The sequence below is a fragment of the Hemitrygon akajei genome, chromosome 12 (assembly GCF_048418815.1).
Source record: "Hemitrygon akajei chromosome 12, sHemAka1.3, whole genome shotgun sequence".
Taxonomy (NCBI): domain Eukaryota; kingdom Metazoa; phylum Chordata; class Chondrichthyes; order Myliobatiformes; family Dasyatidae; genus Hemitrygon; species Hemitrygon akajei.
Window position 1 is genome coordinate 26,957,463 of NC_133135.1, and position 27,116 is coordinate 26,984,578.

Sequence of the window (27,116 nt, forward strand, 5' to 3'; positions counted from 1 at the left end):
CTTTGTTCTTCAGTTGAGCATTCAGTATCTCGTCGACATGGCGTGTCCATCTCCAACATCGACTGTGAAGATCAGTGGTCCAGTTCTTGTAGCTATCCTACCAGGTATCCACTTGTCCTCTTAGTAAGCATGTTCTAGGACTTCCTGTCCAATCATGAAGCTCTTTGCTGCTTCACTTGGCAACTGGCTGAACTGTTTATTCTGCACTTCCCTCCGTGGATCTGGTTTCAGGAGGTCTATGCAACATCTCAGATTCCTACTCATGAACAGCATTGCAAGTGTTTGCTTTGGTGTCACATGAACAGAGTTCCAATACACAAAAAGGAAATTGTCCGCCTTGTGCTGTACAGAAGTGTTCTCATTGTCCATAACTTTAATGGACTTCTTGAAGGTTTGGATAAACCTTTCAACTAATCCATTCATTGTCGGGTGGTGAGGAGCTGACTTGAAATGTCTGATGCCATTTTTCTTCATCAACAGTCTGAACTCTTCTGATGTGTATTGTGATCCATTGTCACTCACAATTTTTTTCAGGTAAGCGATTTCTGGTGAAGATAGGACTCAGAATGGAAAGTCTTTTCTGAGGTGGTTGACTTCATTAGAATGACCTCCAGCCACTTTGAATGATCACTCAGAACTATGGAGTCCATGAATGGCCCAGAAAATCAATATGCACTCTTTGCCAAGGTGACATCAACCACTCGAATGGGTGCAACGGTGACTGTGGGTGTGCATTTTGAACTTTTTGGCATCCCGAAAGGCTTTAAGTCCAGTCTTCAATCTGTCTATCTATTCCCGGTCACCACCTGTAGCTCCAGGCGAGACTCTTCATCTTATCTGTACTCAAGCGTCCTTCATGCTGGTCTCTACTACCATCTCATTAGCATTAAACAGTTGTGACAGTCTCTGGTTGGTGCTACCATTTGGGGTGCAGTTACTTGTTGATGACACATTGAGAGCTTTGATTGTGTGCCTGTCTAGTTGGATTTTTCTCAACCATTCACGTCTGAAAAGTGCAGGCCTTCCACTTTTCAATGCATAAAGCTCTAACTGCTGATTTTGGCCTTCAAACATCACATTCACTTTCATTGACTTTGGCACCTGCCTTTTTCACCTGCGTAGGTCTTTAGCATCACTAAGGTCTTCTCTAATGGTAGCTTAGAACACAGTCTGTTGTAGTCAGCCTCTGACCCTGTATCCAGCTTCACTTTCAGTTTTACACCAGACACATCTGTTGTGATCCATATGATTTTGTGATCTGCTTCGGTACTACTATGCAGTTCTAGGCATGACAGTTCACCTGGTTTGTCTGATTCTGTTTCACATTCGGTCACTTTACGCATTTGCTAGTTTTGTGTTTGAAACCTTTCACTTGTTGTCATTTTTGTCTTTGGTTGCGCTTTTTGTCTGCCTGCACACTCTCTCTGAGTGACCTTGTCTATGACACTCTCTACAGACTTTTTCTTGAACCAAGAGTCATTTGAATCATGGGAGGAATTGCCACATCAATTACATTTTTGGCTTTTTGCACTATCCAGGGGCATCTTGTGCATTTCAAATGTAACCACTTTTTCTGTAGTTCTGCTGCATCCTTGGCTGCAGTCTCTAATGATATTGCAATGGTCAATGCCCATTCTAAGGTTAGGTCTCTTTCTGTCGGTAGCCTCTTTTGAGTGCTTTGACTATACGTGCCACATACAAGCCTGTCCCTTAATGGATCAGAAAGTCCAACTCTAAAGTCACAGTATTGGGAAAGTTTGTGCAGTTCTGTAATGTATTCAGAAATGCTTTCATGCTTTGACTGGTTACTTTTGTGAAATTTAAATGTCTCAGCTATTACCAGTGGTTTTGTGCTCAAGTGATTTTGTAAAATTGCAGTAATTTTGTCCTGTCTTTTCAGGGGTTACCAGGTTGTGTAAGAGACTGTACATATAAGCACCCATTAAGCTAAGAATCTTGAGGGCTTTCCTCATCCACATTATTCACATTACAATACAGTTCAACCCTCTCAATACAGGTGCCCCCCCCCCTACAAAGATAGAGCACTCCTATAAAATCGTTCTTAAGCCAAAATGGTGTAAAGTGAAGAACCATTAATTTATATGGGAAAAATTTTCTTAAAAGCAAAAATCCTCTTTGTAATGCGAAAAAGGTTACTAATGTAGGTCTTTTGTAAAAGTGAAGCGGGGTAAAGCGAACATTCCTAAAGCTGGGGACACCTGTATATGACTCCCAGCCTTCATTAGCATTATGAAATTATTCAACTTTCCCAACTAAAGCCATCGCCAATTTATTTTCACTTCTTCTTTGCTCGTTGTGCGTCTTTCACTGGGTACTAGGCAAATATTCAAGCGTCCCTTTGTTAGCGTCTGTGACAGCGTATTCCATATTGTTTAACTCTTTCCTCTCGCTGTCTCATCCTGTAATCATCCCGTAACTGCCAGTGCAGTTGGTGATATTCGCTGACATTCAGGTTTGTACTCGTCGCCAATTTGTTGTGTCTGTGCATCTGCATATCAATTAAATAAAATCATACACGTGGGAGGTGGCTTTAACTGGCTTTAACATTACAGTGAGAGTGACAACAGATCAATGCACATTGGTAAGATATCAGTCCGTACGTAGTACTATAGGGAGTCATTGCTCTAAAAGAATTAGATCTATACATTATAAGAGTGATCTGATGAGACTTTATTGAGCACCTCTGTTCCATCCATCTAAAGCAGGAATATCCAGTGGCCAACCATTTTATTTCCAATCCCCGTCTCCATTCTGATGGCCACAATGAGGCCTCTGCTCTCAGATTGGAGGAGCAACACCTCATATTCCGTCTGAGTAGCCTCCAACCTGATGGCATGAACATCAATTTCTCCAACTTCCAGTAATTCTTCCCCTTGCCCCCCCACCAGCTTTTACAATTCCCCACTCTGTTCCCCCCTTAACTCATTTATTTTCCTTACCTGCCTATCACCTCCGAAGGAATCCCTCCACCTTCCCTTTCCCTCATGGTCCACTAGCCTGTCCTATCATATTCTTTCTTCAGCCCTTCGTTCCACCCATCAACTCCCAGCTTCTTCATTCACCCTCCCCACCCACCTGGCTTCATTTACCACCTTCTAGCTTGTCCTCCTGCTTCTTCTTCTGGCATCTTCCCCCTTCCTTTCCAGTCCTGATGAACATCTTGGCCCGAAATATCAACTGTTTATTTCCCTCTATAGATGCTGCCAGACCTGCTAAGTTCCTCTGGCACTTTGTGAGGATTTTGCATTTACTGCAACCCTCTGGGGAAAAGCTGTAGAAGGGGAGTGGTTAATAGAAAAGGAAAGGCAGACAAAGTTGAAATCAGAGGGAGTCAAAATTACCCAGACCCTGTGTCATAAACCAGCTCTTAACAAGATTATTTAAAACTAAAAGTAACAAAGAAAATGCCACATAGAAATAATGCATTACAATTTATATTTATGTGGAGATATGCTTTGATTTATATCCTACCAAATCTCCATATAAAAGTAACAAAAACTTATCTTCTTCAATTGCATAATACGGAAGTCAAATAAAAAATTTAACACTTTCAAATTAACCACTAATGCAGATTTCTTCAGTTGCATAGTTTTCGGGTGTATCTGAATTTCATATTGATAAGGGAGCATAAGTTTTACTGCACTTAATTTCTGCAGGATAACTGTGTTGCCGTAAACCATAGCTTTCATTATTCTGTTAAATGATTTCCTGTGCCAGACTGTGACCTGAGGAATTTATGATATGTTGATACATTACAGCACTTAGCAGCTGTGAGGCAAAAATCTGAGGAGCTCCCTAACTGAACACTTCACTCCACAAACAGGAGAGGAAGCCTTCACCCCTCTACTACCTTCAAGGTAAGATCAGTGACAAACATGCCATTGAATGATAAATCTGCCTTCATTTATTTTTCTGCTGTTTTCTTTTGTTGTGAAACTTGTCAAAGTTTTATAAAACTTTCGTATTCAATAGTCAAACTCACTTCAGCAAAGGTTATTCAAATCAACCTGGTTAAACATTATATTGCTAAGACTGGAGCTCTGTAAGATTCTGATTAATATAACCGGCAAAACTAATGTTAATTCTCATGGTAGTGTACTTTCAAAGCAACGTCATTTCATTAATTCTGGCATGGTTTGAGATCACTGATGCAGCAAGCTTTCAACATACTGAACATCCTTATAGATGTGTTCTCAAAGCCAAGTAAGTGTTTATGTGATACAGTTAACTGCCTGAATCGTTCAGCAGTCTTGCCCTGAGCTCTTGTCAAGTATTGATCGTGAATGTCCTTCATTGTGTCAGGACCAGGAAGATGTCTTCGCAAGTACTGAACCTTGATCTCTGCACAAAAAAAAATCCACTGAGAAAATATAAATGACAGCTTTTCATTTCAGTGTGGTATCTCTCCTTCCTGCATGTGTCAAATCTGCTATTTTATATATCTAAAGAAATATCTTTCAATCTGTTGTGACCTTATGTTCCTTCAACATTTAAAGCAATTCCTGCATTAATAAAAAATGATCAATAGTGCCTGTCTGACAGTTATTATTATACAGCATCAGATTAAAGTTTTTCTGAAATACTTCTCAAAAATTTGCTGGCAATTTGTAGTATCCTTTTATCAGTATCTGTCTGAAAGCTGAAAAGGTGGGAAACACGTAGAAGGTCTGGCAATGTTAGTGACAAGGTAAAACAGGGTAAGTTTTCAGATTTATGCGGGTGGGGCTAATATCACCATTAAGTCCGTAAGTCCATAAGACCATAAGACCATATGATATAGGAACAGAATTAGGCCATTTGGCCCATCGTGTCTGCTCTGCCATTTTATCATGGCTGATGCAATTTTCCACTTAGCCCCAATCTCCTGCCTTCTCCCTGTACCCAGTCATGCCCTGACCAATCAAGAATCTATCAACCTCTGCCCAAATATGTACAGAAAGACTTGGCCTCCACAGCTTGCTGTGGCAAAGAACTCCACAAATTCACCACTCTCTGGCTAAAGTAATTCCTCTTCATCTCCATTCTAAACGTACGCCACACTATTCTGAGGCCGTGTCCTCTGGTCCAAGACTCTCCCACCATAGAAAACATCCTCTCTACATCCTCTCTATCAAGGTCTTTCACCATTCGATAGGTTTCAATGAGGTCTCCTCTCATTCTTCTGCACTCTGGTGAATACAGGCCCAGAGCCATCAAACACCCTTCAAATGACAAGCCATTCAATCTTGAAATCATTTTCGTGAACCTCCTTTGAACCATCTCCAGTTTCCGCACATCCTTTCTAAGATAAGGGGCCCAAAACTGCTCACAATGCTCCAGGTGAGGCCTCACCATTGCTTTATAAAGTCTAAATATGACATCCTTGCTGCCCTTAATGCTGCTTCATCCTGACCTCATTGGAGTTGGTTCAGTCTGTGATGGAGGAGGTGCCCACAGTACTGGCAACTTTTGCCTAAAATACCACTTTTCCAGCTCCTGTTGGAAGTGCATAAATCTATTTCCCAATAATAATGCATGATCCTTTCCCAATATATAATAATCTCCCTGTTTTGGGGACTGGAGTTTACTTACCCTGGCCTGGAATATTATTGCTGCCTTCATTGGATTCACTTGTACCCTGCACCTCATCTTTATCAATGTACTAAACTCCAGTGAGATCTCACGTTCTGACAGAACCAAGAACTGACTCTCTACCACCCACTTTCCACCGGGCGCCCCCAAAACACAACACACCATGCCCTGAAATCATTGGCCTTACAAGTGGAAAGCAAAGTTTCACCCTCGTAAGGCTGAATGGAGAAATCCCAAAACTGATGGCAACTGGACAACTATAAATCCTCAAGAAATCTTAGGTCTCCATTTCTGAGATGTAACCTGTTCTTGGGCATCAATGAATGACATCTCAATTCCGTCACATGTTTACAAGGACACCTACCTGGATTTTATACCAGGTCGATGTCTCCACACCCATACCTACCTAGTCTGGATGCAGAAGTTGGAATATAAACCATTCCCAGCTCCAGGAGCATGGTCAGAGTGGGAAAATGGAGACAGAAGTTCTGATGTTGCTCTTTGGAACACAATCTCCCTAAAGCTTAAGAACAAGTAATGCTTGAGGCCCTGAGCATTGTCCCTGACATTCAGTTCCTTTTAAAAATTATTGAATAAGGTAAATTATTACCTCATTTAAAAAAAAGAAAATAGAGTTAGATAAAAATAATAAACACAAGGGATTCTGCAGATGATGGAAATCCAGAGTAAACCTACAAAAAGCTGGAGGAACTCAGCAGGTCAGGCAGCATCTATCGAAAGGAATAAAAAGTCAGTCCCGATGAAGGGTTTTGGTTGGAAACATCAACTCTATATTCCTTTCCATAGATGCAGTTTGACCTGCTGCGCTCCTGCAGCATTGTGATGTGCTACTTAAATAAAGATAAATTAATTAATTAAATCATTCAGATAAACACACATAGTATTAAAAATAGAGAGGAATCTACTCATGTTTAACGGCTGGAACCCATCAGGCTTACTCTGCTGAGAATCTGAGAGGTGATTACCCAACAAGCATAGAGATTTAAATTAAGATTTAAAACAACTTAACATCTTTTTGGTACTTATTGTTACCCTGAAGCACAATGGATATGTTTTAAAGGTGATATGAATAGTTCTATAAGTTGAACCTTACAAGTGGAATGTTTATTAATTCACCCTGGAACAACATTCTCCAACAAAATATCTCAAAAACTTCAATGGAAACCAGCTTTGTGAGTCTTTAAGATATGACCACATGGTGGAATAATCTCCATGTCAAAATTGAGAGTAATCTCTCTTTTTACCAATGTTAAGTAATGTCCATGATTTGCTATTTCTACATTGGCTCTACACTGAATTTTGCAGCATATTGAATGTGAAAATGGAACTCCACACCTGAATTCTATGCAGAAACCAGTAACAGGGTGTAATGCTCAACCATTGGGTTTAAAAAAGCTTGACTGCAGACAATTTAGAAAGCCAAATGCCATTCAGTTTCAAAATATTTGCAATTACTTTGCTCTGTTAAATGTGTCACCAAATGCATGGATCTTAAACCTGCCTCAATATGTAGTCAGTCTTCAATTTTCAGTTATAGATTTGCAAATTAATAATAAAGTTTAGTGTTGGAGGGGTTAACCCATGGAACATTCTTTATAAAGGGTCTATTGTACGTTATTCCTGATCCCCAGGGTGATTACAGCTGATCATTTCCTTTTGGAAACTGAATTGAAAAGGATTCTGCTTAAAATGTTACATTGTGGAAAAAGTGACATATAGCCATATGTAGAGGAAACCATGAGTCAGAAGGTAGCAGCATTCACAAATCTAAACTGTAATGAAGGGGAAAAAAATAAGGACCTGCTGGTTTCACAGAACTGTGGATTAATTCATGTATCTAGGCCAGAGGTGCGAATGCTGCACTTCAATGAAATTTAGTTAGCGATGAAGCAAGGGCGATGATTGCACTGACAGAGTGAAGAGGCATGTCAAAGATTGGACTCAAAGCTGTAACCTTTGAACAACGACAGCATGTCAGATCCAATCACTTGAGTGTATACTCTGAACCATTGAGGTCATTGCAGTAGATTTAAAGGACGATCCATTATCCTCAAAGTAAGTTTGCCCATGGACGGCTCATAAAAAGGCCAAAAAAATGTAGAAAAAACATAAATGAGTTTTTTAAAAAATATTTTCACGTTTTGAAAGGCTAAATGCAAATATAAAGATTACATTTTAAAGATAATTTTCAGTTCTATACCTTTGTCAGTTGCATGAAGAAATACCTTCAGTACCTCCAGTACCTAATAAAGTGGTCACTGAATGTATTTTCATGATCTTCCGCTGCTGTAGCCCATTTACTTCAAGGTTCAATGTGCTGTCCACTCAGAAATACTCTTCTGCACTCCACGGTTGCAACGCATGCTTATTTGAGTTACTGCCTCTTTTACGTCAGCTTAAGACAGTATGGCCATCCTCCTCTGACATCTCTCATTAATAAGGTGTTTTTGCCCACAAAACTGCTGCTCGCGGGATGCTTTTTGGTTTTTTTTGCACCATTCTCTGTAAACTCTGGCGACTGTTGTGTGTGAAAGTCCCAGGAGATTAGTGATGCCTGAGCTACCCCAACCACCCCATATGGTACTAACAATCATTCCACAGTTAAGGTCACTTAGTTCCCATTTCCTCCCCATTCTGATGTTTGGTCTGACTATGTCAACCTTTTGACCATGACTTCATGTTTTTATGCATTGAGTTACTGCCACATGATTGGCTGATTAGATATTTAGAGCAAGCTGCTCAGGCATACATAATAAAGTGGCCTGTGGGTGTTTATGGTGCATCCTGTGATAGCATTCCTGGTCAGAACTTTTCAAAGTTGTTATTGAAATATGTACCTAAGTTTTAAGATATCACTATTTAATAGAATAATTTTGTTGATCATACACGTCCAAATTTAAATTTGCAAACTTTTTTTTATCTTCCAAGCTTAAATATTGTAGTTTATTGAAAATCTTTATATTGGTCCTGCCGGATATAAGAACAAAATACATTTGATACAACATGTGGATATTGGTTTTTAAATGAACTAGGAACATTTATTTACAACAAAAATATTACAGTCATTTCACATCAAGACAGAAAACACCTGCTTCAATTTACATTCAGACTTAAAATAGAAGTTTCTAAACCTCTAGCTCCATGCCTCCTCCTTCTTCTTCTTCATGTCCCTTGCGCGTTACACGCTTGGGCGATCATGGCTCTCCACATCGCAGCGTCAATGATATCTCACACAGCGTCCATATATTTTCTTCTTTGTCTTCCTCTTCCGCGTTTCCCAGGCATACGGCCTTGTAATGTAAGGCATTCTACTTCTCCCTTTCTGATGACATGGCCCAGGAAATTAAGTTTCCTTTCATTTAGTGTTCTCATTAAAGATCTTTTGATATGGGCACGTTGGAGTACTGTCTCATTAGTTACCCTATCTTTAGATGATATTTTCAGCATTCTTCTATGAAACCACATTTCTGTTCTTTCTAAATTTCTTCGGAGTTCTGGTGTTATAGTCCATGTTTCGGAAGCATACAGCAAGATTGACCAGATGTAACATTTTAGTCGCCTCAGCCTTGTTGTCATAGAAATGTGTCTGTTGGTAAAAATGGGTTTCATTTTTTGGAAGCTGGCTTTGGCAAAGGCAATTCTTCTTTTTATTTCTACTTTACTTCTCGCATCTTGTGATATAAAGCTACCAAGGTAACTAAAGCTGGTCTTTTGTTCAGTCTCTTGGAAACCAATGTAAAATTGGCAGTTGGGAGCATCCTGTTGTTTCAATATTACCATACATTTGTTTTTTTTTGCAGTTGATGTTTAGATCAAAATCTGCACCTGTTTGTACTACTTTGTCTAGGAGGATTTGTAGGACTTCTGCAGCACTTGCTATTAGGGTGGCATCGTCTACATATCTTATATTGTTGATGTTAACACCTCCAATTTTATCCCATCTAGGTCTTCTATTTCTCTGAGAATCATTTCACTATAGATATTAAATAATTCCATGCCAGCTGTCAGTAATTACGCTGAAATTCAGTTAACGCTTGGAGTGATGTTTACTCCCATATACGTACTTACAGTTCTTCACTGCCAACTTTCTCTATCCATAACTCAGATGTACTACTCATGTCAGAGAACAAAATGTTTTGATCTTTGTGTCTTTTATAACATCTCTGGATTAAAAATGACAGGGCTGATGGGTAACTGTAAAATTACAATTTTACAGTGTGCAAGTATGACCTCAATGAAGTATTGTGTTCCTTCATTGCTTGGAAAAGGTACAGAACAGAAGAACAAGTCAATCTTGTATAATATGCCATAGGAAAGATTGCATAGGGCTATAGGAATGTGCTGGACTTGAAAACTTCTTTGAGTTATCTGGCCTCATATTTTCCCACTTTTCATCTCAAATCTCTTTTTGTCTAAAATCTGTTCAATTCCCTCTTTAATTTGTTGGAGGTATCCAATTCCAAATTGTTCTGGGGTAGGGGACCTGTGAAAGTTAAATACAAGCTGTTTATTCTGCTCATCTTATTTTATATTGGATTCTGCAATCAGGTAAACTGATATTTTAGCGTCCATGAAAGAAAGCTTTTAAGGAGGGAACCAGAACGTGGCTGCTAAAAATAAAATAGCAATGTAAGTTTAAATATCTCCTTCTCAACAGTGTACAGTACCAGAGGGCAGAAAGATAAATTAATCTACAGTAAGTTTAATGTTTTTTCTGATTGAGTTCTTTAATTGAAGAGAAGATCCATGTTTAGAAATGACCTGGCATCCCACCAAATTAAGAAGTTGATATCAACTTCTTAATCCTGTCTCCCTTTCTCTTCACCATCTACACCTTGGACTTCAGCTACAACACAGAGTCTTGTCATCTTTAGAAGTTTTCTGATGACTCTGCCATAGTTGGATGCATCAGCAAGGGAGATGAGGCTGAGTACAGGGCGATGGTGGGAAACTTTGTCACATGTTGTGAGCAGAATCATCTGCAACTTAATGTGAAAAAGACTAAGGAGCTGGTGGTGGACCTGAGGAGGGCTAAGGCACTGGTGACCCCTGTTTCCATCCAAGGGGTCAGTGTGGACATGCTGGAAGATTACAAATACCTGGGGATACAAATGGACAATAAACTGGACTGGTCAAAGAACACTGAGGCTGTCTACAAGAAGGGTCAGAGCCGTCTCTATTTCCTGAGGAGACTGAGGTCCTTTAACATCTGCCGGACGATGCTGAGGATGTTCTACGAGGCTGTGGTGGCCAGTGCTATCATGTTTGCTGTTGTGTGCTGGGGCAGCAGGCTGAGGGTAGCAGACACCAACAGAATCAACAAACTCATTCGTAAGGCCAGTGGTGTTGAGGGGGTGGAACTGGACTCTCTGACGGTGGTGTCTGAAAAGAGGATGCTGTCCAAGTTGCATGCCATCTTGGACAATGACTCCCATCCACTCCATAATGTACTGGTTAGGCACAGGAGTACATTCAGCCAAAGACTCATTCCACCGAGATGCAACACTGAGCATCATAGGAAGTCATTCCTGCCTGTGGCCATCAAACTTTACAACTCCTCCCTCGGAGTGTCAGACACCCTGAGCCAATAGGCTGGTCCTGGACTTATTTCCACTTGGCGTGATTAACTTATTATTTAATTATTTATGGTTTTATATTGCTATATTTCTTCACTATTCTTGGTTGGTACGACTGTAACGAAACCCAATTTCCCTCGGGATCAATAAAGTATGTCTGTCAATATTATCAGTAGTGTTCATAGCTATTTAGAAATCTGGCAGAGGGAGTTTCAGCAATTGAATAGAACAATTCCGGAGTAAGTTGGAATACCCGTCACCGGCTTGCATAAGTAAAGGTTCAGCAAGAGCAGGGTAAGTCAATCTGCCACCATCTACAAAAGGCACTGCAATGACTCAACTAGAGTACTTGGATACCATCTCCCAAATGCAATCTCAACCACCCGGAAGGAAAAGGGCAACATCTCTGAGATGTGTTCTCTCCACCAACACACTCACTCACCATTGAGCAACTTCTCCTTCGACTCCACCCACACGTACAGCTGTTTGAACCCACGTGGACCCAGGCTTTGCCACCACTTCTGGTGAGACACTTGGAATAGTCTTTATTTCATTCCTAATTAGACCACTCCAAATCCTGTACATCAACAATTACTGAACATTTCTCTTGATTCATACACAACATAAACATTTCATGATTTTTGCTGTCAACTTTCATCTGTCACTTTAATCCTCCATCCTTCACTGGCCTATCTACCCGATGCCTCCTGTACTACAAAAACAAAGATCAACGAATTTTAAAGAACAGAACCTTACACTTCAGGTATATTGTTGCCTTCTGGGTTTAGTACTAAAATCTACAACTTAAGTTAACTTATTTTCTCTTCATCACAAGTGGCTCTTTCTATTCCAAGTTCTGATGAAGGAGAAATATCTCACACACACACACACACACACACACACACATACATCAATTTGTTATGTTTGTATCTTGACTAGCCTTTTCTACAAGTAATGTAGTTTACTTGTATTAATCTTTCAGAAAGCTGTGTTAAAGGATGCAAGGATGAAGTTGAGATAGGAATTACTCAGATATTACTGTATGGTATATTCTAATTTGAGGGAGAACGTCATATTAAAATGTGCCTTGTTTTCTGAGAGTCAATCATAAGTATTTTAAATTAGTATATTTACTAAAAAGATCCATTGATAACAGATAAGCTGCAACAATAGATTTCTCTAAAGTAACATTGTGAACCAAGCCCTTTTTAAATTCTATTACAGGATGTGGACAATAGTGGTAAGGTCAGTAGTCATTGCTTTTCCCTAACTGATCTGGGGAGTTGATAGTTAGCCACCCCTTTGAACTGCTATAAATTAAGCCCTCCTGAATTTTGTTTCAAAATTCTTTACCATGACATTTTGTTCCAAGACAAATGTTCCCTGATATGAATCCATTAGCTGGACCTATTTGACAATCACCTTTATTGCAATTTTGAAATTGCTAACATTTAGATATAAAATTGATACAGGTGGTTGGAGAGATGCTGAAATTAATTTGGCTACATATATCAAGATTTATACTAGAAAGAGAGTCGACTCTAATATTTCAACTATCCCTGACAAGTGATTCTATAAATCAACATGGTATTTCCTGCCACGGTTTTGAAAAAGCTATATTTTGTGGGATGTTAAAACAGGCAATTGAATTACTGTCACCAGTTTTGCACTATTGCCATGGATTAGTTTAATTCCAAAAATTTTCTGGAGGCAGAGTTTACCCCAGTGAAAACACATTTAATTTGTTCAGCAACTTCTCACCAGAAGACCACAGTCTGTACAGATCGGAAATAGCATCTCCACTTTGCTGATAATCAACACTGGCGCACCTCAAGGATGTGTACTTAGCCCACTGCTCCATGCTTTCTATACTCATGACTGTGTGGCTAGACACACCTCAAATGCCATCTATAAATTTGCTGATGACAGCTATTGATGGCGGCATTTCTGATGCTAACGAGAAGGCGTACAAGAGTGAGATAGATCAGCTAGCTGATGGTGTCACAGCAAAACCTTGCATTCAATGTCAGTAAGACCAAAGGATTGATTGTGAACTTCAGAAAGGGTAAGATGAGGGAACATACACCAGCTCTAATAAAGGGATCAAAAGTAGAAAGAGTGAGCAATTTCAAGTTTCTGGGAGTCAACATCTCTGAGGATCTATCCTGGGCCAACATATGGATGCAGTTACAAAGAAGGCACAACAGTGACTATATTTCATTTGCAATTTGAGGAGATTTGGTATGCCACCAAAGACACTTGCAATTTTCTATAGATGAACAGTAGAGTGTATTCTTACTGGCTGCGTTACTGTCTGGTATGGGGCGAGGTGGGGAGTGAAATATCACTGCACAGAATTAAAATAAGCTGAAGAAAGTTGTAAACTCAGTCAGCTCATTAATAGGCACCAGCCTCCTCAGCATCTAAGATATCTTCAAGGAACAATGCCTCAAAAATATGCATCCATCATTAAGGACCCTCATCGCCCAGGTCATGCCCGCTTCTCATTGCTACAACCAGGGAGGAGGTAAAGGAACCTAAAGGTGCACATTCAATTATTTAAGAATAGCTTCTTCCCCTCTACCATCTGATTTCTGAATGCACATTGAACCCATGAATGCCTCCTCACTACTTTTTCTTTTCTCTCTCTCTTCTTTTGCACTAATTTAATTTAACTTTTCAAATACATATATACTTCTTACTGTAATTTACAGATTTTATTATTATGTATTGCAATGTACTGCTGCTGCATAACAACAAATTTCACAATGTATACCAATGTATGCCAGATTCAGCTGATGTTGATATATATAAGTATCTGTCCTGTTATTTAAAATCTTGGTTCCTTAAGGTGTTTTAGTCGGGGCTAATAGTGAGGATAAACTCCCACTACCTATACCCTCAACAGTGTGCAACTTAAATGGCCTCTGACAACCAAGCCCCGCTCCTGGCCATCACAAGTGGCTTAGCTACTAATCCCAGTTGAACCATTTCTACTGACAGGAGAAGGGGCAAAGAGGAGTTACTGGTGTGTTAAAACCAGTCACTTTGGGCAGATGGTGCTTGTCAAACCTCCGCTGCCTTACGGCTATGCACACTCATGAGGAAGGCTTCAGGAGTAAACCTTGAGGGAAAATGCAGAGCTGGAGTTCCTAAGGCAGTCCTACACTGAGTTCACAAGAATGATTCTGGGAATGAAGGGGTTAACATATGCCGAGCGGTTGGCAGCTTTGGGCCTGTACTCACTGGAATTTAGAATAATGCCAGGGGGATCTCATTGAAACCTACTGAATGTTGAAAGGACTAGATAGGGTGGATGTGGAGGGGATATCTCCTGTGGTGGGGGTATCCAGAACTAGAGCGCACAGCTTCAAAACTGAGGGGTGACCATTTAGAACAGAGGTAAGGAGGATTTCTGTTTTAGCCAGAGAGTGGTGAATCTGTGAAATGCTCTGCCACAGACTGCGGTGGAGGGCAAGTCCGTGTGTGTATTTAAGGTGGAAATTTAGAGTTTCCTATTCATTCAGGGCATCAAAGGATCAGATGGAATGGTGGAGCAGACTCGATGGGCTGAATAGCCTACTTATGCTCCTATGTTTTATGGCCCTAAGGAGCTCAATGCTGACCACCAATTCCTTTGACACCACTGGTGCCAAACTGCATCAGTCTCTGCCATTCCTTTGGATTCAGCAGCTACGTGGAGAGCCTGCTACACGGGCAACAGCTTGTTCTCCATATCATACTGCTCTGGCTTGCGTACCACGTAGACAAGGGTTTCAAAATCCATGGTCGGAACCAACCAATGGAGGGCCTCTATTATCGTTGCTGCAAACTAGTTAGAGAATAAAAACAGAAGTGTTGGAAACATTCAGCAGGTCTGGCAGCAGTATGCAGAGGGAAAATAGAGTTATCACTTCAGTTCAAAGCACTTTCATCCGAATGGCTGGTAAGGATGTTGATTATGACAAGTTCATGTCCCGCTGTGCTCTTTGCGCAATTCTTTGACTTCATACGGCATTGGCTCTATTCAAAACTGTTCTGCAGCCATGGATGTAATATTTGTTCAAGCTATTTCTCAACTTCTCTCATTGTATGAATGCAAATGTAGCAACTTCTCACCAGTCCCAGCAAACTGCAGTTCCCCAGGTTATGACATTTCTCCACCATGAACCACTCCAAGCTTACAGTTGTATCAGAGCATTTTAATGAATTTACACTCGAAATAATGGGCTCACCCACAGAAGGGCAAATTAGAAACATGTCCATAGACATACCCCACACCGGATACACATGACCCTTCCTCCATGGGGCAGAAGATACAAAAGCCTGAAAGGATGTACCTCCAGTCTCAAGGACAGCTTCTACCACCCCCACTCTCCATCACTGATATAATACATTTGACTTTCTATTACGTAATGATGTGACATTATTTCCCAATGGGCAGAAACTGTGGAGAGGCAAGAGTGGAATGTGATTTCCTTGGCCACCCTTTCCACCTCCCCATTATTCTCAGAGTCCAGTTGACTTAAGGGAAGGAATGCACTGTTTCCTTCCAGGTGCTTGATACCTCCTTTTGCTGGTGACACTAGAGGGAGCTGACTGTCTTGTTGGCGATAAAGACAATCAGGGAACAGATCTGCTACAAGGATCCAGCTATATCTGCAGAATTATTCCCAATTGTAGATAGTAGCAGCTCAGTTGAATTCCAGCACCAGGACACCGGTGCTGTGCTGGTGGGCCAATATGGCCAAATAGGGCTAAGACAAATTTCACAGCTTCACCAGATCCCAGATTGGGAACTTCATCCCCTTAGTGGAATTAGACCTCCTGTAGATACAGCACAAAAACATGCCCATCAGACCATTCAATCCATACCAAAGTTCAAACTAAGTTTATTATCAAAGTACATATATATCACCATATACAACCCTGAGATTCATTTTCTTGTAGACATACTCAATAAATCCATAATAGATTAATAACCAGAATAGAATCAATGAAAGACCATTTGTCTTTTGTTCAACCAGTGAGCAAAAGGCAAAAAAACTGTGCAAATAAAAAAGAAACAATAAAAATAAATAAAAAAGCAATAACTATCAAGAACATGAGAGGAAGAGTTGTTGAAAGTAAGTCCGTAGGTTGTGGGAACATTTCAATGATCCCCTTTGTGAAGTTATCCACTTTGGTTCAAGAGCCTGATAGTTGAGGGATAATAACTGTTCGTAAACCTGGTGGTGAGAGTCCTGAGGCTCCTATGCCTTCTTCCTGAAGACAGCAGTGAGATGAGAGCATGTCCTGGGTGGTGGTGATCCCTGAAGATGGATGCTGCTTTCCTGCAACAGTGTTTCATGTAGTCTCAGTGGTTGGGAGGGCTTTACCCACAAAGGATTGAGCCCTATCCATTACTTTTTGTAGGATTTTCCTATCAAGAGCATTGATGTTTCCATACCCAGCTGTGAGGTAGCCAGTCCATATCCTCTTCACTACACATCTATAAAACTTAGTCAAAGTTTTAGGTGTTATGCCAAATCTTCACAAACTCCTGAGCATGTCACTAAACTAGAGATTCAATCTGTCTAGAGGCTGCATGTTTCTGTGAGGGTATGAGAAGATGAGACCAAAGTCATTCTATCTCTTGATGGTGTATGTCTATACCTAGGTTTGGGTACTGCATTATCAGTAAGGAGCAGCTCAGAAAGCACAGGTGATAGGGAAACACTGGCTCTGTTATTTAATCTTAGCAGAGGTTCTGCAGTCGTCGTCTCAGAATCCTGTACCCTTCCTACAAATGGGTCTGGATTGTTCAGTTTGTGTTGGCTTTCAGTAGCTTCAGAAGCGGGCAACAGCTGATCAAAATGCCTTCTCCAAACGTTGTGGTTACTAGTTGCCACTGTGTATGACACAGGACTAGTTTGGGCCACCTCCACAGCAAATATCCACTTTGTTCCAGAGATGCAGTTCCGAGCAATTACTTGCACCTGCTGTGAAACATCGGTACTTCCCTTTCACGTGTCTCTCTGCTTGTTTTACAGTTCATTTAGCACTATCTGTTTTGTGGTCTAAGGAGGTCAAGCCCGGCGCGAAGCTGTCTTTTCATCACTGACGTGGCTGGAGCCACTTTGGTGGTGCAAGAAAGTGCTAAAACATTGGTTGAGGGATCCACTTCTGCTGAAGTCATATTGAATCTTTGCAAACTCCTGAGGAGGAGGAAGTGTCGCCTTGCTTTCTTTGTAATTGCACTTACATGCTGGGCCCAGGACGGGTCCTCCAAAATAATGGCACCGAGGAATTTAAAGCTGCTGGCCTTGTCTATCTCTGATTCTGTAATGCGAACTGGTTCATGGACCTCCGATTTCCTCGTCCTGAAGTCAATAATTAGATCCTTAGTCTTGCTGACATTGAGTAAGAGGTTATTGTTATGAGACCACTCAGCCAGATTTTCAATCACCCTTCAAACCACACACACTCAATGCTGGAGTAGCTCAGCAGGCCAGACAATGTCTATGGAAAAGAGTACAGTCAACATTTCAGGCTGAGACATTGTGAGTGTGTATTGCTTGGATCCAACTATCAAGCACTCATTTACACTAGTCAAATTTCAAAGTTCAAAGTAAATTCATTATCAAAGTACGTATATGTCACCATATACTATTCTGAGATTCATTTTCTTGCAGGCATTCACAGTAGAACATAGAAATACAATACAATCAATGAAAAACACTGATAAACAACCAATATGCAAAAGAACTTAAGCTGTGAAAATACAAACAAATAAATAAATAAACAACTATATATAAATAATACTGAAAAGATAAGCTATAGAATCCTTGAAAGTGAATCCATAGCTTATGGAATCAGTCAGTGTGGAGGTGAGTGAAGTTATCCACACTAATATTCTAACTCATTTTTTTCTCCCCATCTTCCCATTAATTTTGATCTTCCTCTGTTCCGTAAGCTCAATTCAGAGTGACCAACTTGCTTAACCTGCACATTTTTGGGATGTGGAAGGAACCCGGAGCCCTTGGAGGAACCACCCAGCCATTCCTTTCCACTCCTGATCACGAGTCTTGGCCTGAAACGTCGACTGTTTATCCTCTGATAGGTGCCGCTGCTGAGAATTCCTCTGCATTTGTGTGCGCTGGTCGCAGGGAGGGTTTGCAAACTCCAGACTGACAGCAGCAGAGCTCAGCACTGAGCAATGGTTGCAAGAACTGTGCGGCAGTAACTGTCCCGAGCTGTGCTATTGTGACACCCGGTGTTGGGGCATGTACAATTACCCCCTTTAAAATGAATGGGAGGAATCATAAATATATGCTTCCATTTGATTCAGTTGAGCTAGTTTAAATATGTTTTTGAGCATGCATGTGGGCAAGCTTTTGATTTTTAATTTTTAAAAATAATTTTATTTTTATAAATTTATCTACTGACAGTTTCCATGTGGTTTTAAGTATTTGTGAATGTCAAAGGCATTTACAGATATTCAACACCAGAGACAGAATAGACAGCTGGTGATCCTTGGGTGGGGCCACATCAGCTGTCAAGACCATTCTGAGAGGGTAATGAGGCAACTCATGCTGCACCACGTCATGCGAACATGCCGGGAGCTGGAGAGCTAGTGGGGACCACACTGGAAGAATCAGCGTGGCTCAAGGTCGGATGCCTGACAATCTTGGAAGAGTAGAAGATCTACTGCCATTATTCAACTGAAAATATTTCTAGTTGGGACATTTTTGTATGTATCTCAGCATCTTTTCATTGCCATGAGTTACATACTTGAGTATAATATATGTATATACAGTACATTTATTCTTTAGCTGATCTGTTTATCAGCCCAACAAAAATCAGTCCATTCCTACCAAGGAGAATAATCTCTCATTTCTTTATCCTTCAAACTTAACGCAGTTTATTGTTTGTCCTTCTCCCTGTGTTCTAATTGAGGTATATGAGAACTATTCATGGAATACTAAGTGATGGAATACCATTAAAACCTCCTGGGAAAAGAAGCAATGAACAAGGTAATAAATGAATGAGAGTACTTTGTTGGACTTGAATTGAATCCAATTTGGCTGTGTAAGCAAGTTGTACACTGATACAGAACATCATGGTATTAAGAAGTATCAGATATCAAGATCAAGGTCACCATTCAGAGGAGACCTCAGTTTAGGCTGAACATTAACAAAGATAGATCGGTTCTTCTGACTGAATAATACATAAGAAGGAAGGTCAAAGGTTTTAAACTATTTCCTGAATCATTTAGTAACACACAATTCAATTTTACAAACTGTGCAGCTGACTTAAATTCTCTTCATCTCAACATTCTGCAGATATTATTTTGAAGTCTAAAGTGAAATGCGAATAATCAATTTTAGTTCTTTCCATTTTTCTTTGGATGTCATTGTTTCCTAAGTGATTTTCAATGATTTTTCAATGCCAGTAAAGAAACAGAACTTTTCTATGTTTGAAGACTCTGAAATATCAATTTCAATATTCCTCATTAATTTTGTCACTCTCTATTCACTGATCCCCTGCAATGAATGGCTTTATTCTGGTGGGAGTTGGTCTGATACTCCTATGACCGTCAATCAACATATTATTCTCACAAAGTCCAGAAATAGAGAGGGTGGCCACCTCTTTCATGAGCTTCTGGCCCTGTTCTTGGATTTCATGAAACAGATATATAAAGTTCTTACAAATGTTTTCCAGTCTATCCATGGTTTTGCCCCACCCTAACTTAGTAATGCCCTCCAGACCTGTAACCCTATGAAATATCTGTGTGCCTCCAATTCTGACCTCTTGTTCAATCACAGATTTAAGCACTTCATCGTTGACAACCATGCCTTCAGCTGTTGAAGCACTAAGCTCTGAAAATTCCTCTATGAAGCTCTTTCTATCTCTCTACCCTTAAGTCTAAAAAGTTGCAGAGAACAGCAGAGCTTCATAATTAGTTCATTATATCCCATGATTTCATTTCTTGTTTGATAATGCTTTTTGGTCCACTTTTCCATTCTAAGTGAAGTTTGTGTGCTTATTACTGTTCTTGCTATAACCAACTTTACAGATGCGAAGTCTCAGCCTCAGTGTATTTGCAAAGCAATATACCACATTGCATGCATTTCCAAATACAGTGGGTCCAGTTAATTAGAACACATTGGAACCAGTACATTTTGGTCCAATTAAGCAGCTGTCCCAATTAGCCAAATAGTTAAGTAGGTAATTGTCTAGAAATAGATTTTTAAAAAGGTATGAAAAACACAAACTGAGTAATAAATTATGTATTTAAATGAAATGCACAATAAATTAGAACACTATCGTAATTCTACAAAATTATATAATTATTAGTTATTAGTTCCCAATGGTTATCGACGGAGGAACTCATCCAGTCTGTACAAAGAACAATATCAATACAGATATCAAGTGCAGATAATGGACTACATTTACACAACCTTATCAGCGATTGCTTCCTCCACATCTTCATTTTCATTGTAACATTCAAGATGATTGTCGATAACATCCTCATAGTCTTAACTTATTGAAGTAGCAAAATAATTTCATTTTCACTGCTGGACATTTCTGGCATCTCTAAGCCTGAATGGTTGAAACCACGGTGAGGAAACCAGTTCTGAATTGTCTTACAGCTTATCTCCTGCCAACTATCAGTGACAAAAATCACTTTTTTTTAAACACAAACACACGCAACTGATGTCATTTATAAACTGTTCTCTCTAAGCATAGCATAGCATCTAATGGCCACAAAATTGCACACAACTGATGCTATTTATAACCCATGTGGCAACAGTCTCCTGCCTTAATTATTTCTGAAAATGAAATTAGTAAAATATTACTAATTTTTTCACCAAAAATTTCTGTTTGACATTTATTGACTGAAATAAATGCCAAGAACACTGCCTTTACAATGTCATCTGCACTACTTGAAAAATATTCATTCAGCATTCAAGTAACAGTTACAGTCTGCTGATTATTTATGAGATGTGTTGGTCAGTAAAGTGAAGGTTGAGAATTTTAAAAAGTTGCTATGAATTTAAATGCACATGCGTTGTTTCAATGTAGCTGTACTTTGTAGAGAAGGAGGTGCGGGAGCCTTCGCTCCCACACCACCAGATGCATGAAGAGTTATTACTCTGCATCAACTAGGCTCCTGAACCAGCGTGGATAACGTCACTCATCTTGTATATGAACTGATTGCACATCCGATGGACTCACTTTCAAGGGATCTTCAATATTTATGTTCTAAATATTATTTATTTATTGTTTATTTGCATAGCTTGCCTGATTTTGCACATTGTTTTTTTGGCATACTTTGTGTGTAGTTTTTCATTGATTCTATTGCATTTCTCTTTTCTACTGTGAATCCCTGCAAGAAAATAGATTTCAAGATAGCATATAGGGACATATATAAAGTATACATTCATAATAAATTCAGTTTGAACTACTTTAAGTTAGACACTATTAAGTGAGCAGCAGGTTTGGGCTATTATATCAACTTTTCATAACATCCCTTTTGGGAGTCACTCACTAAAACTGTGAAATGGATTGCACATGATAAGGTCTATTAGACAATAGACAATAGGTGCAGAAGTAGACCATATGGCCCTTCGAGCCTGCACTGCCATTTTGAGATCATAGCTGATCATCTACTATCAATACCTGGTTCCTGCCTTGTCCCCATATCCCTTGATTCCCCTATCCATAAGATACCTATCTAGCTCCTTCTTGAAAGCATCCAGAGAATTGGCCTCCACTGCCTTCTGAGGCAGTGCATTCCAGACCCCCACAACTCTCTGGGAGAAGAAGTTTTTCCTTAACTCTGTCCTAAATGACCTACCCCTTATTCTCAAACCATGCCCTCTGGTACTGGACTCTCCCAGCATCTGGAACATATTTCCTGCCTCTATCTTGTCCAATCCCTTAATAATCTTATACATTTCAATCAGATCCCCTCCCAATCTCCTTAATTCCAGCGTGTACAAGCCCAGTCTCTCTAACCTCTCTGCGTAAGAGAGGTAACCTCTGCGTAACCTCTCATTCTTACCAGAGAAATGAACACGCATAACAAATATATATCTAGACAAGCAAATAAACTCGATTTTAAATCTTTGGTCCTCCAGCTCACTTCCACTCAGACCTATCTGTCTATGGTCTCCTCAAGCTTGAACTAGGTTACAATGAAACCATTTCAAGCTTGAGTAGTAATACCTCATCTTCCTTCTGGATGTGTGGCAGCCTTTTGGACTCAATATCAAATTCTGCAACTACAAATAACTCCCCTTTTCTGCCTGTATTGGTGCTCGTCATTTCTAGTGTAAGCTCTCTGTGATATTAACTTGTTACTTTCGTTCTGTTAGCACAGCCTGACCTGATGCCCATTTTCTATAGTTGGATATTTTGCATCCTTTCACACTAATAATTTATATTATCATTCTCCAGCTCTCCCCTTTAATCTATTAGGGCAAGAGTTCCCAACCATTTTTTAATGCCAATGGTGTCATAATTCCTGTGGCTTGCCATACAGCATTGAGCTACTTGGGCTTTTGAGCATTTAATTTTCATTATCTTAACTAGAGTTATTAGGCTCTGGTGTTTTCAGTTTAATTTTGTCAAGTTAATTGTGGCTGGTGCATGGTTCCCATTCGATGATTATTTAAAGAGGGCTCTCATTCAGGGCCTCAGTGGGGGTTAATGTGTTGGAGATGGTGTGTTCTTGTGGAATTGCTTGGTTGTGCCTTTGAGGTGCTGATTCTGATGTTTAACCTTTTGTTTCTGTCTTGTCTTGGGGATCCTGCTGTTCCTCCACACCTGGGTCCAGTCCTTTGTGAGTGCATGACAAATGGCTAATACCATTAAGCAAGGGCTTCACGGACCCCAGGTTGGGAACCCCTGCATTAGATGATGGTATCTATAAATTATCCCCAGAGTAGTCCTAGTCTCAGCCTACTGGAAATACCATAAATCCATCACAGCACACCCCTCACCACCATCAAGAACATCTTCAAAATATGGTACCTGAGAAGATGGTATCTATCTCAGGACCCTCACCATCCAGGGCATGCCCTCTTCTCATCACTGTCATCAGGGAGGAAATACAGGACCCTTAAGACCCTCACTCATTGTTTTAAAACAGCTCCAACCCTCTACCATCAGATTTCTGAAAAATCCATGAAACCATGGACACTACCTCTCTTTCTTCTTCGTTGCACTATTTATTTTTTATTTTGTAACTTGTAGTAATTCTTTATCTTGAGTACTGCTGCAAAAAACAACGAATTTCACAACATACATGAGTGATAATAAACCTTATTCTGATTCTAATTCTGATATTCCCCTTGTCTTTTCCATTTACACCCAGCCTCTGCAACTTGAAACTAACTTATATTTTGTCTTTCCCAATTCTAGTGGGGATAGTCATTACCTGAAGCAGTAACTATTTCTCTTTGTATAAATGTTGCAGCATTTTTATTCTGAAGCCATTTACTTTGGCTATATAGAACTTTTTTTTTATTTTGTGAAAGGTCGATTTGGCTCCTTTAATCCTTTCTATACAGCAAATAAATGAGTCCCCTTGTTAAGAATCATTCATCCAACATTTGAACCATAACTTGCTTCATGATCTGTGGCTCAAAGAATGTCCAAGAGGCAAATAAACCAGTGGTATTATGTCATAAATAATAAATAAGTATAACATACAGTATTATGTTATAAAAATACATTTATGGCATATTAAATAATTCACCAAATACACCCACTTGAATGCTTTGGTGAGAGAACACTATTATAGTACTGGATGCACGAAGACACAGTGGATAACAATTTTTTATGAGAATGTAAGATTTAGTGTAGGAGTAGGCATCTAGTCCTTTGAGCATGCACTGACAGTTAACGTGTTTGTGGCAGGCCTTCTGCTTCATCAGCAAGGATGTCATTAAGCTGGAAAGAATGCAGAAAAAATTCTTAAAGGTGTTGCCAGGACTGGAGAAATTGAGTTACAAAGCAAAGCTGGATCAATTGTGACAGTATGTAAAGGTTCAAAGTTGTGAAGTACTGGAAAAATCTTGTTGAATTAGGCCAGAACAACCTCTGATTCAATGTCAGTAAATCCAAAGAGCTAATTGTTGACTACAGAAGGAAGAAACTGGAGCTCCATGAACAAACCCTCACTAGGGGATCGAAGGTGGAGAGGGTTGGTAACTTTAAATATAGTGGTGTTCTCCTGTCAGAGAATCTCTCCCAGATCCACCACAAAGAAGGCACAACAGCACCTCTACATTCTTTAAGTTTGCGCGGATTCAGCATGTCATCTAAAACTTTGACAAACTTCTATTCATGCACAGTGGAGAGTATCCTGACTGGTTGCATTATGGCCTTGAATGGAAACAACAATGCCCAGGAATGGAAAAACCTATAGGAAGTGGTGGACACATCCTAGTCCATCACAGGAAAAACCTTCACCACCAGTGAGTTAATATACATGGAAATCTGCCACAACAAAGCATAATGGACCCTCACCATCCAGGACCTGCTCTCTTCAGGAGGTATTGGGAGCACCGGAAGCAATAACTGCACATTTCCCTTTCATGTACTCTTACTAAGGTTTTTATATTTTTGCTCATTTTGGCTTCCTGTATTAAAGGCATACGTTCAGAATCTGTGCAGACTGTCTTCAACAAATTTATCATTTTATGCATTGATTGCAAATTATTTTGCCCAAACTCATGATATTTCTCTGGAGCCTTTGCTGCCACCTTATTTCCTGGTCATTAGATCATCCTTCAGACTTACTAAGTCTGACCCATAGTTAAATAATATTTCTAAGCATGACTAAACATTATTGCACATTTTGGCATATAGCTGAGATTAATAGGATCTTTTCATTTCAGTTTCTCTGATCAGTAGTGTCATTTGCATCCTTCAATGAGTCATCATGTTGTGGCAATCTGTATGAAAAGCACCTTGCTTCCTTAATGAGTTTGCAAATTAAGGAATCTATTAGCTGCCATTCTTTCTGTGCAAGTTATAGAGCTGTCAGGCTGAGTATTGTGGAGACCCATCAAGTGGCATGCTCAGTTAATATCTTTAGCAAACAGCAGTACAAAAGTAAAATGATGTAGATGCTGGAAATCTGAAATCAAAAACGATGTGTTTGGCAGGCAGGCAGCACCCCTGTGCAGGGCAAAACACAATTACCCTGTTTCAAGAGGACTGTCTTTCAAATGAATTTCTTGTGTTTATAAAGAATCGTTGACTAGCAAGCCAGCATGGCTCACCGAAAGGAAGTCACACCAAGGAGAGTTTCGAGTGTGTGACTCAAAGCCAAAGACGATTAGAGCCTTGAAGAAGGAAGGAGAGCAGAAAGACAGAGGTGTCAGGGACAGAATTCTGAACCTTAGAAGTCTGAGTCTGTTGCTAATAGTGGGATGATTAAAGTTTCAAAGTAACATTATTATCAATTACGTATACCATATCCAACTTTGAGGTTCGTGTTCTTGAAGGGACACACAAAACAAAGAAACACAATAGAATCCATGAAAAACCACAAACAGCCAAAACCAACAAACATCCCTTGTGCAAAAGAGGAACAGGTCATGCAAATAATACATAAACATCAGCTGAAGAGTCCCAAAAGCGAGTCTAGAGGCTGCGGAGTCAGTTTATTGCTGAGTCGAGTGAGGTCGGTCCAGGAGCTCGATGGCTGCAGGGCAGCCACTGTTCCTGACCCTGGCTCCTGCACCTCCCGTAGTAGCAAAAAGAAAGGGAGATGGGACAAATGTAGGCCGACGGCACTGAACTGCTGTTCATTTTCTGCTCTTGGACTTCTACACTTTAATCCTGCCTGATGCTTTAATCAGCACATAGTAATGGGGTTGAGCATGGATTCCTTTTCTGATTAAAATTTCTCTTGGTCAAAAGACCAGAGTAGAATCAGAATGAGGTTATTATCTCTGACGTAATTTGTGACAGCACTACAGTGCAAAAATATAAACATTACTCTAAGCTACAAAAATAAATATATATAGTGCTAAAGATGAAAAACGAGGTAGTGGTCACGGGTTTCTGCTCCATTCAGAAATCTGATGGTGAATGAGAAGGAATGTTAGTGGTTTGATCCAATGAGTTAGTGGGAAAGAACAGCAGACACAAATGAAGATAAAGAGATTGCTAATGCAGGAAATGGGAATAACAAACTGAATGCTGGAAGAACTCCGTGGATCAATAGTGCAAGTTGATGTCCCCTGCATCAGGACTGCATTCAGCATCAATACTTGTTTGCTTACACTCATGAAGTACTGATAAGAGGCACTAAACAAGTGTAGGTTGTTGAACTTCTGATGTGATATTAACAAAGAGAATTTACTGTGACTCATGAGTGCGTCCTTCAAAATATCCAGCAGGTTGCACATTTTTTTTTAAATACGTAAGAGTTAACACACATAGGCCCTTCACCATTCTGTGGAATAAATATTCTCTTTTAGATGTTGCCAGATGTTGATGTATTTACTTCTGTTTTCAAATATTGCAGAATAAAGCTTAAATTATTGGCTTAGAGTCAGAGGTCTGGGCTATTGTTCAATATCCGCAGTGGAAGCTGGGAAAAATAAATTCAAGTAATTATTAAACCTTGGATTAAAAAGTTGGCATTAATAATGATGAACATGGAGGGCGTGGATTTTTTTTTGCCAACTCATCTGCTTCACAAATACCTTTCAGGGAATGAAATCTCCTGGCATGGCTTCTATAAAACACCAGATTCTCAGCAATATGAACTGAGAGTAAGCAATTCAGTTCAGGAGTGATTAAGGGATGGACAATAAGAGGCACTGTGGCTGGTGACACCCACCTTTTGTGAATGCATGCCTAGAAAATAAATAGTGGGTGGGGTCCTTTGATTTCCCACTGCCAGGAAATGTAGTTTTG

The 27,116-nt window shown here is 39.9% G+C and overlaps 1 protein-coding gene across 1 annotated transcript in view; it reads left to right on the forward strand.

Moving 5' to 3' along the window:
* Nucleotides 1-3,803: 3,803 nt before the first annotated feature.
* Nucleotides 3,804-27,116, forward strand: part of palmda (palmdelphin a) — a 123,873-nt gene continuing 100,560 nt past the window's right edge. Inside the window, exon 1 of the mRNA XM_073062755.1 lies at nucleotides 3,804-3,878. The gene's annotated coding sequence lies outside the window, so the exon portion shown is untranslated. The remainder of the gene's footprint in view (nucleotides 3,879-27,116) is intronic.